This window comes from Anticarsia gemmatalis, chromosome 24, assembly GCF_050436995.1.
Source record: "Anticarsia gemmatalis isolate Benzon Research Colony breed Stoneville strain chromosome 24, ilAntGemm2 primary, whole genome shotgun sequence".
NCBI lineage: Eukaryota > Metazoa > Arthropoda > Insecta > Lepidoptera > Erebidae > Anticarsia > Anticarsia gemmatalis.
In genome coordinates this window covers 6,658,706-6,675,040 of record NC_134768.1, presented here as the reverse complement: position 1 = coordinate 6,675,040, position 16,335 = coordinate 6,658,706, and the positions used below count along the sequence as shown (strand labels likewise).

At 34.8% G+C, this 16,335-nt stretch overlaps 1 protein-coding gene across 2 annotated transcripts in view; it reads right to left on the bottom strand.

Annotated features, from left to right (window-relative positions):
- LOC142983612 (octopamine receptor beta-2R-like) overlaps positions 1-16,335 on the bottom strand; it is a 142,287-nt gene that overhangs the window by 101,450 nt on the left and 24,502 nt on the right. Inside the window, exon 2 of one of the 2 annotated variants that reach the window (XM_076130583.1) lies at positions 7,739-7,771. The exons of the other annotated variant lie outside the window; for it this stretch is intronic. The gene's annotated coding sequence lies outside the window, so the exon portion shown is untranslated. The remainder of the gene's footprint in view (positions 1-7,738; positions 7,772-16,335) is intronic. 2 annotated transcript variants of the gene reach the window in all.

Here is a 16,335-nt window from a genome sequence, read left to right as displayed (position 1 = left end):
ATATAAATAAAAGAAGCTCACGCAATATTTTTCTCTCCATAAAATCTTTCTTGTACTCAAATACAAGTTTGTTAAAACAATTCTGGTCTGGTTAGCTCCGTTCTTCTACCAGGTACAAACGCAGTCGAACGGGATAAAAAGTTCTATATCCGTCTCCTAGTTCTAAGCTACTTCTCCACAAATTTTCAGTCAAATCGGTTCGGCCGTTCTTGAGTTATTAATAGTGTAACTAACACGACTTTCTTTCATATATTATTATGTAGAAGATGTTCGTGGTGATAATATTTACTTTTCGTAAAATCTTTCGAGGGGAGAGAAGCTACACATAATAATATGGCGAGTGTATATATACAAGTGTTTTATAAGCGTACATATCGATACCTCATAAGTATATTGAGATATGTAACAAATTATATTTAGATTTTTTCCCCCTAATTGTCCCACTGCAGGGCAAGGGTCTCTTAGGAATTTTATTATTTTTATAATAAACGTACCTACATAATAAACCATGATCTTAATTTTAGTATTTTTTTTAACTACTATAATGTCAGTTGACCCAATATACTAGATATCGATATCATCATTCCAAAACCACTTTAAAATCACGACGAGTCTTCGTCAAACATAATTCAAGAGAGCACAATAAAGCGTAGTATTAACTGAATAATAGTTCCCAGAGGACGCCATACCGTCCGTTGTCATCCGATGCATTATGCGAGGAATGTCCCACATACTATGAATAACTCATGGCGCTTTATTAAACCATACATTCGCTTCTATGTGTTAATGAAAACTCAATTTCTATGTACTTACATAATATATTTGGTTTTTTGAAATTAAGAGTATTCTTACTTGATAGCACTGGTCTGTTTTTGTTGAATTTACTTATGTATATTTTTATAAATTGTGTAAGGTTTGTTTTCAAGCTTCTGACTACTGTTAACGACTGTCAAACATCTTAAAAAATTACAGCCGCGACCCAAAATTTAACGTGCCTTCCGAAACACGGTGGTACTGGATATGTACAAGATGGTCACCCATCCACAGAACAACCTCGGCAAGCGCAGCTTCACCTCAGAGATCGACCGGCGTGGCTGTAGTCAACAAAGCACTTTTATGTATTTTATTAATAAAAACACTAACATAAACAAACGCATACGATGATCGAAAGCAAAATGCACGTAATCTGCGCACGCGCAGTCAGGGTCGGAGTCATTGAGCGCTTGTTACCTACACAATTATTGTGAATCGTACATTACGTTACATAATAGCTACTGGTTCACTTTTGTTTCGATTCTCTATAAATTGTGGACGAGGATTTTATGTACTTCAAACTCATACTTATATATATATATACATACTTATACATACCTTAATACATACTTTATACATAGTTAAAGTCAAATCTGATAGGAAACCATAAAAAAAGTAAATTAAATTAATTACCACTGTTCAAACCTTATTTTTGTCAACTGGCAACTCAAATGTTTTGGCGCTGTTAACCTTCGGCATCTACAGTGAGGTACCTATATTGTATCTTTGGGTCTGATCGATCCCACCCAGGATTAGCCACAAAGACTGGATATAAAAAACTAGCTGACCCGCGCAACTTCGCTTGCACATAAGAGAAAATGGGTCATAATTTTCTCTTATTGTAATATTTTTCGTTGCTACTCTTATATAATAGCCAGCCATAGTCTGTGATGTTATATAATAGCCTTAAGCCTTTTTCGATAAATAGTCTATTCAGCACAAAAATAATTGTTCAATTAGAACCAGTAGTTCCTGAGATTAGCGCGTTCAAACAAAGAAACTCTTCAGCTTTATAATATTAGTAAAGATAATAAAAGAAGTAAATATTAACGTATTTAAAAATAACAATAACAAACGTTTCCCATGAATATTTTTTACACTTTGAACGTGAACAATACTTTCCAATACTATTTATTACCTTACAACACATTTAACAAATATGAGTAGAGTAAATAACTATATATTCGCTTAGCCTTTGTTCCAAACTATGTTGGAGTCAGCTTCCAGTCTCACCGGATGCAGCTGAATACCAGTGTTTTACATAGAGCGACTGCCTATCTGACCTCCACAACCCAGTAACTTAGGTATTAACACGATACCCTTCGGTAAGACTGGTTGTCAGACTTTCAAGCTTCTGACTACTGTTAACGACTGTCAAAGATCTTCGAAAATGACAGCCGGGACCCACAATTTAACGTGCCTTCCGAAACACGGAGGAACTCGATATGTATAAGATGGTCACCCATCCACGGAACAACCTCGGCAAGCGTAGCTTAACCTCAGAGATCGATCCGTGCGGCTGTTGTAAACTAAGCCACGAGCTCCTCTAAATAACTAAGGTTTCAAATCGAATTAGTGTCAATGATTATAATAATGTATCACAGTTTTGTAAGGTTTACGAAATACGACATATACGTTCGTGCCCAATTTCTAACCACGGGATATACTAAAACATATCGATCAAATTGCTCCTCCTTCCTGTAGCTAGATTCTCTAATACTATTGACTTCCGACAACCGACCTGTCATCGAGAAATTTTGTATAAAAATCTGATCGGCGCCTCTGACGGGTGTCGTAAGAAATATTTTGGCAGTACATTCTAAATGTAAAAATTTCGATACTCAACAGTACCGAATGTGAACGCGCTACTGAAGTCTTTAATGTTTTGAGACACAGGCGTCAAAATTATTTATCACCATAGATGTCAGTAGTTTCTGACAAATTGTGTTGTGTTGAGCAGACTTTTGTCTCCGATTATTGTCATGAGACCAATGGGGTTTTCTAACTCATTGTCTTCAGAATTTGTACGTACACCATAATTTTGGTAAACATGTTTTTTTGCTGATGATTTTTTTTGGTTGCTGCATAAATAAATTTAACCTATTGATGTGTCTGCTGGGCAAGGGTCCCGTAATGATGAACGAGTCTCAGGAACTGCTGGTCCGATTTAAAAAAATCTTTCAGTGTCATATAGCCCATGTATCGAGGAAGGCTATAGACTATATATCATCACGCTACGACCAATAGGAGCAGAGTAACATTAAAAAATGTTTCAAAAACGGGGAAAATTATGACCCATTGTCTCTTATGTGACGCAAGCGAAGTTGCGCAGGTAATAATTGAATAAGTGTATTACGCATTCAAAAAAATAATTATTTACACACCTATGATTATTCAAAAAAGGCATAATAAATTGCAAGAATTGACTTAAAGCAAATCATGTTCTCTCATTTCTAATTCAAACCATGGGGTAGTCTCGTAAATGCATTATTATGTTCAAAGCAATTCAATTTCAAATCGTAATCAAGCCTATACAATCGTGGTATAAGTTACAAGCATATTACATTGGACAGCGGTAACAATTGATCTTCAAATAGGGTGCAAATGAGGTGCAAATTGTGACCTGCATGTCAAAGGGTTCTACTGAGGTTATCAGTCAGTCATCTATACTAATATTATAAAGCTGAAGAGTTTGTTTGTTTGTTTGTTTGAACGCGCTAATCTCAGGAACTGCTGATCCCGATTAGAAATATTGTTTCAGTGTTGTATAGTCCATTTATCGAGGAAGGCTATAAGCTATATAACATCACGCTGCGACCAACAGGAGCGGAGTAGTAGTAAAAATGTTACAAAAACAAAGAAAAATATGACCAATTCTCTCTTATGTGACGCAAGCGAAGTTGCGCGAGTCAGCTAGTGAGAAATACACTGCAACTAAGACAGTCAGATGTGAACTATAGTAAATGAATATTTTTTAAAGCGGAACATTGAATGTCGGCAATTTGTTGATTTTTGTACAACACTGTATAGTTAAATACTGTTGAAAAATAAGTTCCACAAAAAAATTCATTTTTTTTAAAGTATGCAATATGGTCATTTAATAATAAAACACACATTGAACAATAAAAAAATTGTAACAAAAAATTCAACGGTAATTAATATTTAAAATAACTAGTTTTATAGTTGTCCGCACACTCTTCCGCGAATGTTTCTATCGTAATTAAGTTTTTTAACGAACATTTTTTTAGGAAAAGTTTTAAAGATAGCAGCGGCTGTCGTCATTGGCTGCTTCACGTCAGTAGCCGCCTTTACACACACATTCTATGGAGCAAAATTCAGTTGAGCGAAGCCGGATTTTCATCTAGTATATTATATAAAATCACACCTTTTTCCTTTCTGAGACTAGAAAGAAAAATAAAATCCTTAAATAATTTGAACGATGGTCAACACAAGAGTCTATAGATATGTAAATCATTTTGACCAGTCAGTGGCATGTCGAAAGGCGCAAGCAGCCGAATATTGGCCTTCAGTAACACGTACCTACAAAACAATAGTAATGCAAATTTACGAATATTTATTAGTAGCGTGTAGTTTTAAAGATGACAACTATATTATGAACGGAGTTGGAACACAAAGGACGAAGACGTAGATTGTACTAAGATCAGTTGAAGTTTTTAGAACGATTTTTGTTTCTATGCGGTTGAGTGGGTATTTGTGAAAAATGTCTTATGTTCAGTTTGTGTCTTCTTAACTTGACAAATTCCCGTTTTATATTTGACGAGCAGTAGCGCGATTCTCTACAGTCGGTGCCACGGAATAACTAACACGAGAGAAAAGGGCATGTCGTACTATTTCCTTGAAGATGGTTGTCGCCTAAATCAGCCGATGACATTTATCGCATACTGAAATAAGAAAAGGAATAAACGACGGTTTTTGGCCTGGTCGGTAAAATATCTATATATGTATATTATTATACGTACCTATGTATTAAAAAGTATACAAGTACCTATGTTTATCAGTTATTTGGTGACCATAGTACAAGCTTCGTCTAGTTTGGAATTAAATGACCGAGTATAAGTTGTCCAATGATATTCATTTGTTTAGATATTAGATGGGAATGTGTTTCATACACATTTTAATCTAAATAAATACATACTAAGATACACAAATATTTTTATATACCTATTTAGTATGTTTTTTTTATAACTGCCTCTGTGGCGCGGTCGGTAGTATATGCGTCTGCCGTGCGAGAGGTCTCGGGTTCGAATCCTGGGTCGGGCCAAAAAGTCTTTTCTGAGATTTTCTGTTAAGAATTTCTTAGAGATTGCCCGGAGTTGGGAAGTTGAGGTCAAAGACCTCCGTGCCTCGGAGAGCACGTAAAGCCGTCGGTCCTGCGCCTGACCTCTCACTGGTCGTGTCGGTTATCCGTCCCACCATACTATGAGAGTAATGGAATAGAGAGTGTACCTGTGTATTGTGCACACACTTGGACACTATAAACAAAGTCCTGCACAGATGGCCAGTTTCAATGAAACTGACCGCCGTAGCCGTATATCGGCTAGGAGGACATTATTATTATGTTTTTTTTTATTGAAAAATTCTAAACACATAGGTAAATAATATCAATATAATTATGAATATCGCAAAAAAGAGAAAGATTGCTGTCTCACTGCAGGGCAAGGGTCTCCTCCCAAACGAAAGGGAGGAGACTTAACCTTTTTTACTTCGTTAAAATATATATCATGCTGATATTGGAGCATAAACATACATTGAAATAGAATAATTAAAACAAGGATATGCGTAATAAATTATTGCAAAGTCGATCATTATAATGACTAATAGATCATTAAATTGTACGGTATGAATGAACGCGGGACGTGACAGAATTGATAACTATCGTTTAAGTATCCAGATCAGGTTCGTATGAGCTGTCTATTATTATGGATTAACGTAATGGATATCGATAAGACGCTATAAAATTGACATTAAGGAACCCTTTTTCGTATAGTGTAACATAGTAGGCGCCCATTGATTTCGAGTAAAATAGAACAGCGCTATCACGTTGACAATTATTTGAAAACCACTGTGCTGTACATTGTTTTCTTTCTTAGATAAGAGTGATTAGCACGTTATATCAAAGCAGCAATGTACTGAATAGTGACCATCAAGTTGGCGTACACTAGTTGTCAACTGAGATACGTGATAAACCCGCTGAGCTTCAATAAAATTGTTAAAGCAACATTAGCAAAAAAATAGTTTTTTGTTTTAAGAGTGCGTGATAAGCCTTCCCGCGCCTCAGTAATGGGTATTTTATGAACATTATCCTTTTTTTCTTATATTAACATTAAACGAATATCCAATATGCAAAAATAGTTTACAAACGTAAATATAAAACTTTTAAGATTGTCCTTCTCAAAAGTCTATAAAGTAACAATGTAAACGTTACGTCCTTTTCTATCATGAACTTAATACATACATCTATCTCTTTTTGTACGGTACATTGTATACTATCGGAAATAATACTCGGCTCTCCTATTATGTATGGTAACTGACATGCACAGATAACACGAGACGGATAGTTTTGTGTAGTATTGATTCAAGCCCGAATCATTGGACATGTCGAACCATGGACTGACTTTGACATGCTCAATAGTCATGTCAGTCGTAGTTTGTGTTCAACCATTAACTAGCTGACTCGCGTGACTCCGCTTGTGGACATTTCAGTAAATATCGATATAAATAAAATATATTCTGTTTATATACATAGTTAGTTTATCCAACTGGGTTTTTGTTGTGACTTAACGATTGTTTTCTTAATTGACAATGAACGAAACTGGCTTTTTGATTGTCCTCCGAAGCACGGAAATTTATAATATCATAAATGCATACCTATTATTACCTATTATATTATTTGTATAGTTAGTGGCCAACTCAGTGTCAAAATTTTAAAGTCATGCGCTTTGTCATGTTTTAATTTATAAATGACAAAGGAAAAATCAGTGAAAGGTATTATAACATCAAGTTGCAAGAGTTTAAGATTGTTAAATAAATATAATTGATTAGTAGCAAAGATAATGAATTAGGTAGATTTAACCAATATTTGAAGTATTCAATTAAAATGAATATGACGTCCGTATCCATTACATTGAATATGAATTTGTATTTATTATAATAGACATAATATATGATATCGATTACTGAGTGTCTCTATTATGCTTCAAACAAGTAAATGTATATCAAAATGTAATAGTACGTTGAAAGAATATTTGATATCAGAGGACCAATATTTGGTATAAGAACGGTTAAAATATTGTAGAAGATAATAACATATTCTAAAAATGTTATTTTTTTTAAATGATGCTCTTACATCAATCTGATACTGTCATTTCCATTATCAAGACCTGTCGCGCTGATTAAAATTTATTACAAAAGTATTTTTCTGTCACCGAGACAACTTATACACTAATGACTGTGTGCGACTATCATAAATAGTATTTTTTTCTGTGTTCATTATTCAATTTTTGCAAAGATCAAAATAAAGGTTATCAAAAAAATTACCAGCTGTAATATACTTTTTTTAAAGACAACTCCCGCACCAGTATTTCCTCGTGTGTCGCGATGACTTTTACAAACATAAATACAGCGAATACATAATACAACCAGACCCGAAACAACTATTTTTGGAATGTACAAATAATGTTCCGTGTGGGCATTGAACCCACAACCTCTCTACGAAATGGTAACGGCGTGGTGACCTTAACCACTGCGCCAAGGAGGCAGTCAAATATTGGGGTACTGACTACAGTGCAGGAAGAAGTGTGGCTTCGCTGGGCGAGCTGTTGCTCGACTTTTAAAAAGTTAGCTATGTAGTGTCTGAGTTTTCCTTCAGAGCAAATAAACTGTTTATTTTTTAATAGATATTTACCCTTAGCACCCCTTCCGCGATGTTAAGCTTATTCTGAAACAATAAAAAAATAATTTCTTAGACATATTTTTCGCATACATTATAAATGCCATTTTATGGCAATAGAGTCACCTCATATTAAAAGATATCAATAATACTATTGAGGTGTAGGACCTTATTTTATACACCTTTGCTAAACTCTTCGGATATAAGGAGAATGATGCTAGGCATTTCCACGTATTTCATACCCAAAAAAATATATACATAAATAGCTCGGATTATCTGCTTTTAAAATCAGGTAATAAATGCAGTAGTTTAACCACGACGATCGTTTCCCACGTCTGGAGGGCTATCACGTATCTCAGTTGACATCTAGTGTACGTCAAATTGATGATCACTATTGAGTACATTGCTGCTTTGACGTAACGTGCTGATCACTATAATTTATGTCTCTTAAGAGCAGGCAAAGGCCGCACTTTGCCAGCGTGCTCGACTCATGGCACACTCTCACTCGTTTGGGAGGAGTCCCATGCTCAGCCTTGGGACGACTGTCAGTAAAAAAAAACAAATTTAAAAGAATTTCGCCACTTTCATTGCTAAATATAGAAATCTTAATTGCTACAGATTTACAATTTGTCTTTGAAAGAAAAGAGTACATTGCCTTGATAAAAAGTTCATTCGTTCATTCACAGAAAATACAGCTTTTTAAATATCTTAAAAGTCGTAGGCTAATGAACTGGGGACTAATTTTGGCATGCAATAAAAAACAAACATCAAACCGATTATCTCTATTGGCTTTGTGATCAAAATTCTTGAGGGTCGATGTCGATAAAAATGTTTTTAAAAAATCGTTTCATTGATGTGATCTGTGTTCGAAAAACAGTCTTTATGGCCATTAACTACGTACATAATATTACAGCTTTAAGTCCCATGTGATAGGGGTCGAGCCTATTGCCATTAACCATGTTACCAAACTTAACTGTAGTAAATAAAAGTAAATACCAGTTTTACTTGGTCTTTGTCACACCTGGGAATCGAACTAGTGACCTCATAATCAGCTGTCGTATACACTGCTGGCCGCGCCACAGCGGCATTACACAGTTGATAAATTTTATGTTCAAGAAAATTGTCTTCATCATCATCAACCAGAGAATATAATATATTAGCTTAGCCTTTGTTTCAAACTATGTCGGAGTCGGCTTCCAGTCTCATCGGATGCAGCTGAATACTAGTGTTTTACATGGAGCGACTGCCTATCTGACCTCCTCAACCCAGTTACCTAAGTTATAACACCATACCCTTCGGTAAGACTGGTTGCCAGACTTACAAGCTTCTGACTACTTAACTGCTAACGACTGTCAAAGATCTTCGAAAATGACAGCCAATTAAACGTGCCTTCTGAAACACGGAGGAACTCGATATGTGTAAGATGGTCACCCATCCACAGAAAAACCTCGGTAAACGTGGCTTAACCTCAGAGATCGATCTGTGCGGCTTTTGTTAACTAAGCCACGAGCTCCTCTCCTCGAGTCATATCATCAACCAAAGAAATCTATCAAAAATATGATTCGTTCAAACAAATCGCTACTTCGGGGAAGAAAGGGCGTAAAAGCCACTTTTGGCCAAAATGAGTTAATAATGCAACTTTGTTTAGTTTTCGACGCTCTATCGATCTGTATATTTAAAATTTCAATATTTCCAAAAAATTGGCTTTTACTCCCATGATTTTTTTCTCACCAAAACCATTTTTATTAAAAAAAATTGACGTATATGACATTATTTAATTATTTCAAATTAATAAGGGCGTATCACCATAGTATGAAAGAATATTTGGTCGTAAATACAATATTTATTACGTATAAATTAACTAAAATTGATAAAATAGTATAAAATAATGGTATGTTTGTAATTTATTCTACTAGGTAGGTATTGGTGTATTAAATAAGTAAATTTAGTTAAGATGCAAATCAGTTTTATTCATTCATAAATCAAATCAAATTGACAATATTTAGTAATCTTCTTTTTTTTCTATTTCCTTTTCTGTTTTTTGTTTCGTTTTCTTACTTTTTATTAGATGATAGTAATTATTTATCACAGTTAACTTAAAATTTAAATTAATGAAAATAATCAAAGTTCAATTCAATTAAATCTTTTCTTTTGTTTCACTATTCATGAATCGTGTGCATTTAACTTAACAGGTAGGTAACCTAATTCGTTATAATAAATTTTGTAATATAGAACTATGATAAATCAGATAATAATAATTATTATGCTATTATTTTGAGCTTTTATGCACCTTAATTTCAATATTCACCACATTAAATCTTACAAAATTATAATAATTGTAGGTTTACTCACGATAATTGTTATAAGTGGTGCAGTCATTACGACCTTTTCACTGTCTAAAGATGGTTTATACGACACGATGTATGTTAGCATTATAGATATTTGTGGATTTACGTCCTATAGTACGTATTTATAGACGGTGTAAAAGCCATTTTTATTAAAATTTTGGGTCGTAAATCCATCCTATCTTCTAAACCATAAGGTCTACTTAAAATTAGGCTTCTTGATATTAAAGAGCACTTAAATGCAAGTAAATATCACCAATTCATTCGAATTTAACTCTATTGGAAAAAAAGTTATTTTCCAAAATTTAAAAAAAAAATCGTTTTTTCGCTCCCCTGTAAAGTTGCTATTTTGGCTTTTACGCCCTTTCTTCCCCGAAGTAGCGAAATAGCAAACAATAAACGTGAGACACACGCGAACTTGATCTCGTTGCCAAAGTATTTGAAGCACTCGTCCTCTCAAGTGCATTCAGTTACCTTCACCTTGCACTTCACGCCGTTTGTGTTCACCACGTGGGAAATAAAACGGATTTATGGACTAACTTTTGAGTTATTTCGACGCACATTATTATGTGCAGTCTCGAGCAAATACATGTAGGTTGACTCTTAAATGCTGTCAAATAAGACGTTTTGTGGTAGCTTCGATATTTTGGTAGCGGTGAGAAAAAAAATATAGATTTTTTAAACAATTATAATAATTGTTTAAAAAATCTATATTTTTTTCTATATTTTGTCTATATTTTGATACTGTTTAGACAGAAAATATTTAGTATTATTCTATTGAGCAAAATCCGAAATGAATCGATATTAACCATTATTTCTCGTATTTTTCGAAAGGCACTAACAACTGACATAGTCATCATACAGAATAGCACATATAACGGAATCGATCCGAATCAGCAGAACATTCAATAAAAATAAATACAACAATCGTAAAAAAATGAATTACGACTATCCAGGACAAAGAAAATATAAAACTTATCTATCTAGTGGTTATAAATCACAAAAACTGGGCCACGTATGTTTGTATCGAAAATAAAGATGCGTCTAAAAGAATTATTTTTTTTAAAGCCAACTTCCGCCCTAAGAATTGCTCGTGAGTCGCGGAGACTTTTACAAACATACAAGCAACGGACACACTGTTCATCCGAGCCCATAACTACTATTTGTGGATCGCAAAATTTTTGTTTCGTGTGTCAATGGAACCCACGACCCCTTGACGCACTGGTAGTGGCGAGGTGACCAACTTAACCACTGCGACACGAAGGCTGTCTCCTACCTAATACCTCAAATTTCGAGAGTACAGTCAGCTCCAAAAGTCGCTGAACATATTATTATTCAATCTTTCGAGACGCTATATTTGTAGAATTGCACATTATTTCATCTGATTTTGTTTATGTACATATAAACATTTGGTAATAAAGAGGTTTTGAAAATATGAAGGTGTAAACCGACTTATGGAGCTGATTTGTAGTAAGTGCTATTATATACCGGCTTAATGTACTAATAATAAATGGTTGTACGTAATTTGAATATAATTTTAGATGTAGTTCTTGTTGTTTTTCTTAAGTGGAAAAATAATGATCATGGTTTTTACTAAAATATAATATATAATTATATAGCAGTAGAGGTATATAATTTTTTTTCATTTACAAGCTGTCTGGGCTGAGTTAATTTTTTTTGGTAACTATACCTAAATCAACAGCTAGGTTTTATTTTAAATCCACACACTTAGACACAAGGAAAACATTCAATCACAATTGCTATAATCGTTTTGGAGGTTTTATGAGGCAAACAGACTGCAATTGATTTTACATAATGTGAAAGAAAACTGAAAACGTGTGAAAATAACTTTTTATCAAACAAATCTCAACGTCATACACTTGACACAAATAAAATGAACCGAACTGTTGAACCATGAGTAATTACAAATATAACATGACTAGTGGCCCATTCCGGCTTCGCCTGGTTAAAAAAATCTTTACGATTTTTACATACAAACCTTCCTCTTAAATCACCCTACCTATTAAAAAAATATTTTATTTATTTCTGCATTAAAATCCGTTGCTTGATTTCAGTTATATAAACATACGTACATACGAACATAGGAACAGACGCGGGAGCGACTTTTTTATATTATGTAGTGAAATACAATTTTCTCGTAAACAATTTATGCAGTTGGTACGTTTCGGCATAAGTCGGTCCAAATAGTATCAATTAGTGTTCTTCATCGGGGTAAAGCTTCAAAACAAGCAGATATAGATAAAAGAAACCATTTAACTATCAAGAATGAAACATCCATAACAACATAAAATCCAATCCGAGATTTCGGATCCCGAATCTTCGAACTGGCGCAATATCTATTTGCTGAAAGACCTCTATTGATTTTCGCGGACCCAACTTAATAAAGTTAGGAGAGCAGCACCCGGAAAAATCGTCGGGAGAGTCAAAGTTTCAAATGGATAACATCTATGGACGGACCGGATTAAGCTATCAAAACCCGAAGGGAAGGATAGGGTTCAGACGACCAATCAGTTCCTTAATGCTGATGACGTGTGAGTCCCTTTGTGTCTGTAATGAAGTTTTGCTTCCCTATTATCTTGGTAGCATTTAACGAGCCTAACATTATTCCCGGCTGATTGGAAAAACTCATTTATACTTGGTACACATGATTCCGCCACCTGATTTAACCGCGAACTTGTAATGGAAGGATTTACGAGTTCATTTTCGAGGTTAGATTTAGAGAGTTTCTTAGAGAGTGTAGGCATTTAGAAATGTACTTCAGTAGCGCGATTCTGTACAGTCGGTACCATTGAGAATCGAAATTTTGACATTTAGAATGTACTGCCAAAATAGTTTCTACGACGCAAATAAAATAATCAAAAAGTCATCACTCCGTGGCGCAGTGGTTAAGGTGGTCAATTCACCACCCAGTGCAATGAGAGGTCATGGGTTCAATTACCACACGGAACAAACAACTATTTGTGGATCGCACAATCGTGTCCGTTTGTAAAATGTCCCCGCGACACAAGAGCAACTCTTAGCGCGGGAGTTTTCTTAAACAAAAAAACAAAACTTAAAACGTGAATTTCGGAATCCAAATCAAATATGATACAATGCTATCGGAATTCCCAGAATTTGGCTTCAGTTTTCGTACTATATCCGTTGAAATACACAGCGCATTATGCGCATCGGTTATTGACTAGGCTGTCATTATCTCCGCCATAAGTGCTAATAAAATCAAATGGCCGCCGTGGTCGTGAACCGTAATAATTGTTCGCGTTTAAGTCATGCTTACGTTTGTTATGCCAACGTTTGCAATTATTCATGAGAATTTTACTGCCTCGATGTTTCAAAGCTTTAGTTAATGCGACGATTGGATTTCTGCGACGCGATTTATTGCACTCAGTACGATAACATCACTATCACTTGTGTATCTTATATTTGACATTTAAAATCACTTACTAATTCGTATCCTTACAGTATTATCAGTTCATATTATAAAACAAAGTCGCCCATCGCATTTGCCTGTCTTAACGTTTAATATAAAATTTACTGAATTAATTTTCACTAATAAAAGGTTTTAGTGCATATAGTGTAATTGACCTTAAACATGCCCATGTTTAAGGTCAATTACACTATTTGAAATTATATAATTTTATTCATACCGATGCTTAGTACCAATTACCCGAAATCTGAACACGTTGCTAGCTTTTTATGCGAGCTATTTATTTCTTAATCTTAAAATAAAAAAGGTTATCTTAAAGCAACCCCATTATACGGTATAGTGTATTAATAGGTTAATAATTATTTTAAATTGGTTGTGAAATGACTAGAAATACGAAGACCACAAATATAGGATATAATACATTTAAAAATGGTACCCTGCATTGCTTGCCGTTTTTGCTGCTGACTGATACTAGTGACCCTAAAAATTGTATTTCCATATATTTTTGAAGAAAGGGTTAAGCCTTGAGTCAACCACGCTGGCCAAGGGGTTGAGGACTTAGCATGCCGTCAAGAAGTGTATTACACAATTTTTAGGCATGCAAGGTTTCAACACAATGTTTGCCTACACTTTTAGAGCATATGATAATTATTTCTAATACACACACAACTTCAAAAAGTTATTGATGTGTTGCCTCGGGTTTGAACCGTCAACCACTTGCCTGGGCGGTACCAAATTATGCCACTCGGCTATTACTGTTTTGATGTTTTATATCGAAATAAATTACAATGATCGGTGATCGTGACAGCCGGGTTCCGTGGTTACTCATCGTCCGGTCATTAAAATTATAAGCAACCTTGGCTTGGTCAGTCTAATGGGTGAGTCTTTTGTGGTATTTGATTTGAATGTCCGCGCTTTATTCATCGCTTGTTTCTCAATTGAGACAGTTACTTATTGTAGTTAGCTAAGTCAAAGACGCTGACTGAGAACTGTAGCTCGATTCTCTATTACTATTGACTATCGACAACCGACCTGTTATCGAGAAAATTTTGTATGAAAATCTGATCAGCGCCTCTGGCGGGTATCGTAGAAAATATTTTGAAAGTACATTCTAAATGTCAAAATTTCGATACTCGACACTTCTCGTAAATAAAAAGTTGAGAACGACAGAAGTTTCGGTCTCGTGTTGAAGGGTGGTTCCCCATACAATCCAGGCATTTTTTTTCGAATTTTCTTGCTCAATATTTAAGTAGTCTAACAACAAGATTAATCTATTTGTATTATTATAGATGATGGAACGGAATCCTTCATGCGCGAGTTTGACTCGCACTTGGCCGGTTTTTTTTTTATTCACAGACTTACATTGTCTATGTCCGCGTCCCCTTCCGCATTGTTATTTTTTATGGATAAATCAACGGAATCTAGGACGTAATTTATAATCTTCATCTATATTGTGAGAAACAATTCGTGTATGTAATAGATATTGTGTTATTTACACACTTTTTGTTCATACTTATGTTATTACTATCTACTATCTAAATTCTGCAAATAAACTTATCTTTACAAATTGAATGAATCATAACACTCAAACACTAATAGCCGTTGCAAACAAATTCTTCTCTAAGCGTCCGTTTATCGTAAAATTTGACATTTGTTTGATCCGAAATGTCACCCTGTTTTGTAATCGTGAGTTTTGTGAGTTCTAGTTTATTCTAAATTTCGTGCGTTGTGTTATCGTGCCAAATTGTCAATCAATCAAATGGTAGTTTTACCAGCAGCGCAATTCTCTACAGTCAGTACTATAGAAAAACGTGGGTTATACATTAAAAATTTATTAAAAAATAGTTCTCACAGAACCCGCTGGAGGTGCTGATCCGATTGTCAAACAAAATTTATTATTGGCGGCTGTCGATAGTGATAGTGAATCGCGCGAGGGTTCCCGATATATTATTCTCACTACAGTTGTCACATCAAGTGATTGACATCTAAAATGTACTGCAAAATAGTTTTTACGACGCCCGCTAGAGGCGCTCATCAGATTTTCATACAAAATATTTCGATAACTAGCCGGTTGTCGATAATAGCAAAGAATCGGGCTACTGGATGTAAGTATTATTTTCATTTTAATCGTATAGATGTCAAACAAATGTCAATCTTTCAGGGTGACTGTCATAACATTTCATATAAGTTTCAATTTTATTCATTTCGTACGTCCGCTTTCAATTTTGCTGTCGTACTTACGACATAAAAAAATGTGAATTATTAAATTCTAATGATAGCCGAGTGGTTTAAGTTGGCACCTCCCACGCTAGTGGTCGCAGGTTCGAATCCGAGGCAACACACCAATGACTTTTCGAAGTTATGTGTGTATTAGAAATAATTATCACATGCTCCAACGGTGAAGGAAAACATCGCGAGAAAACCTTGCATGCCTAAAAATTTGTTTAATACATTTAATTGAGGGCATGCAAAGTCCCCAACCCGCACTTGGCCAGCGTGGTGGACTCAAGGCCTAACCCCTCCCTCATTACGGGAGGAGACGCTTGCCTAGCAGTGGGACACTAATGGGTTAAATTTATTTATTATTATTATTTATTAATGAAAGGTATATGGCTCAGGAACTTGCCTTTTTTATTTAGAGCTTACAAAATAGTGACATATTATTACCTTAGTAATTATATTATTAATTATTGACTAGCAGACTAACTGTGATAAACATTAAATTAATTAACAAATAAACAATATACATTATAATATTATTCGGTATAACTATTCCACAATGACAGTGACAGTTACCTCGACTTTGACACCGTGTGTAACAA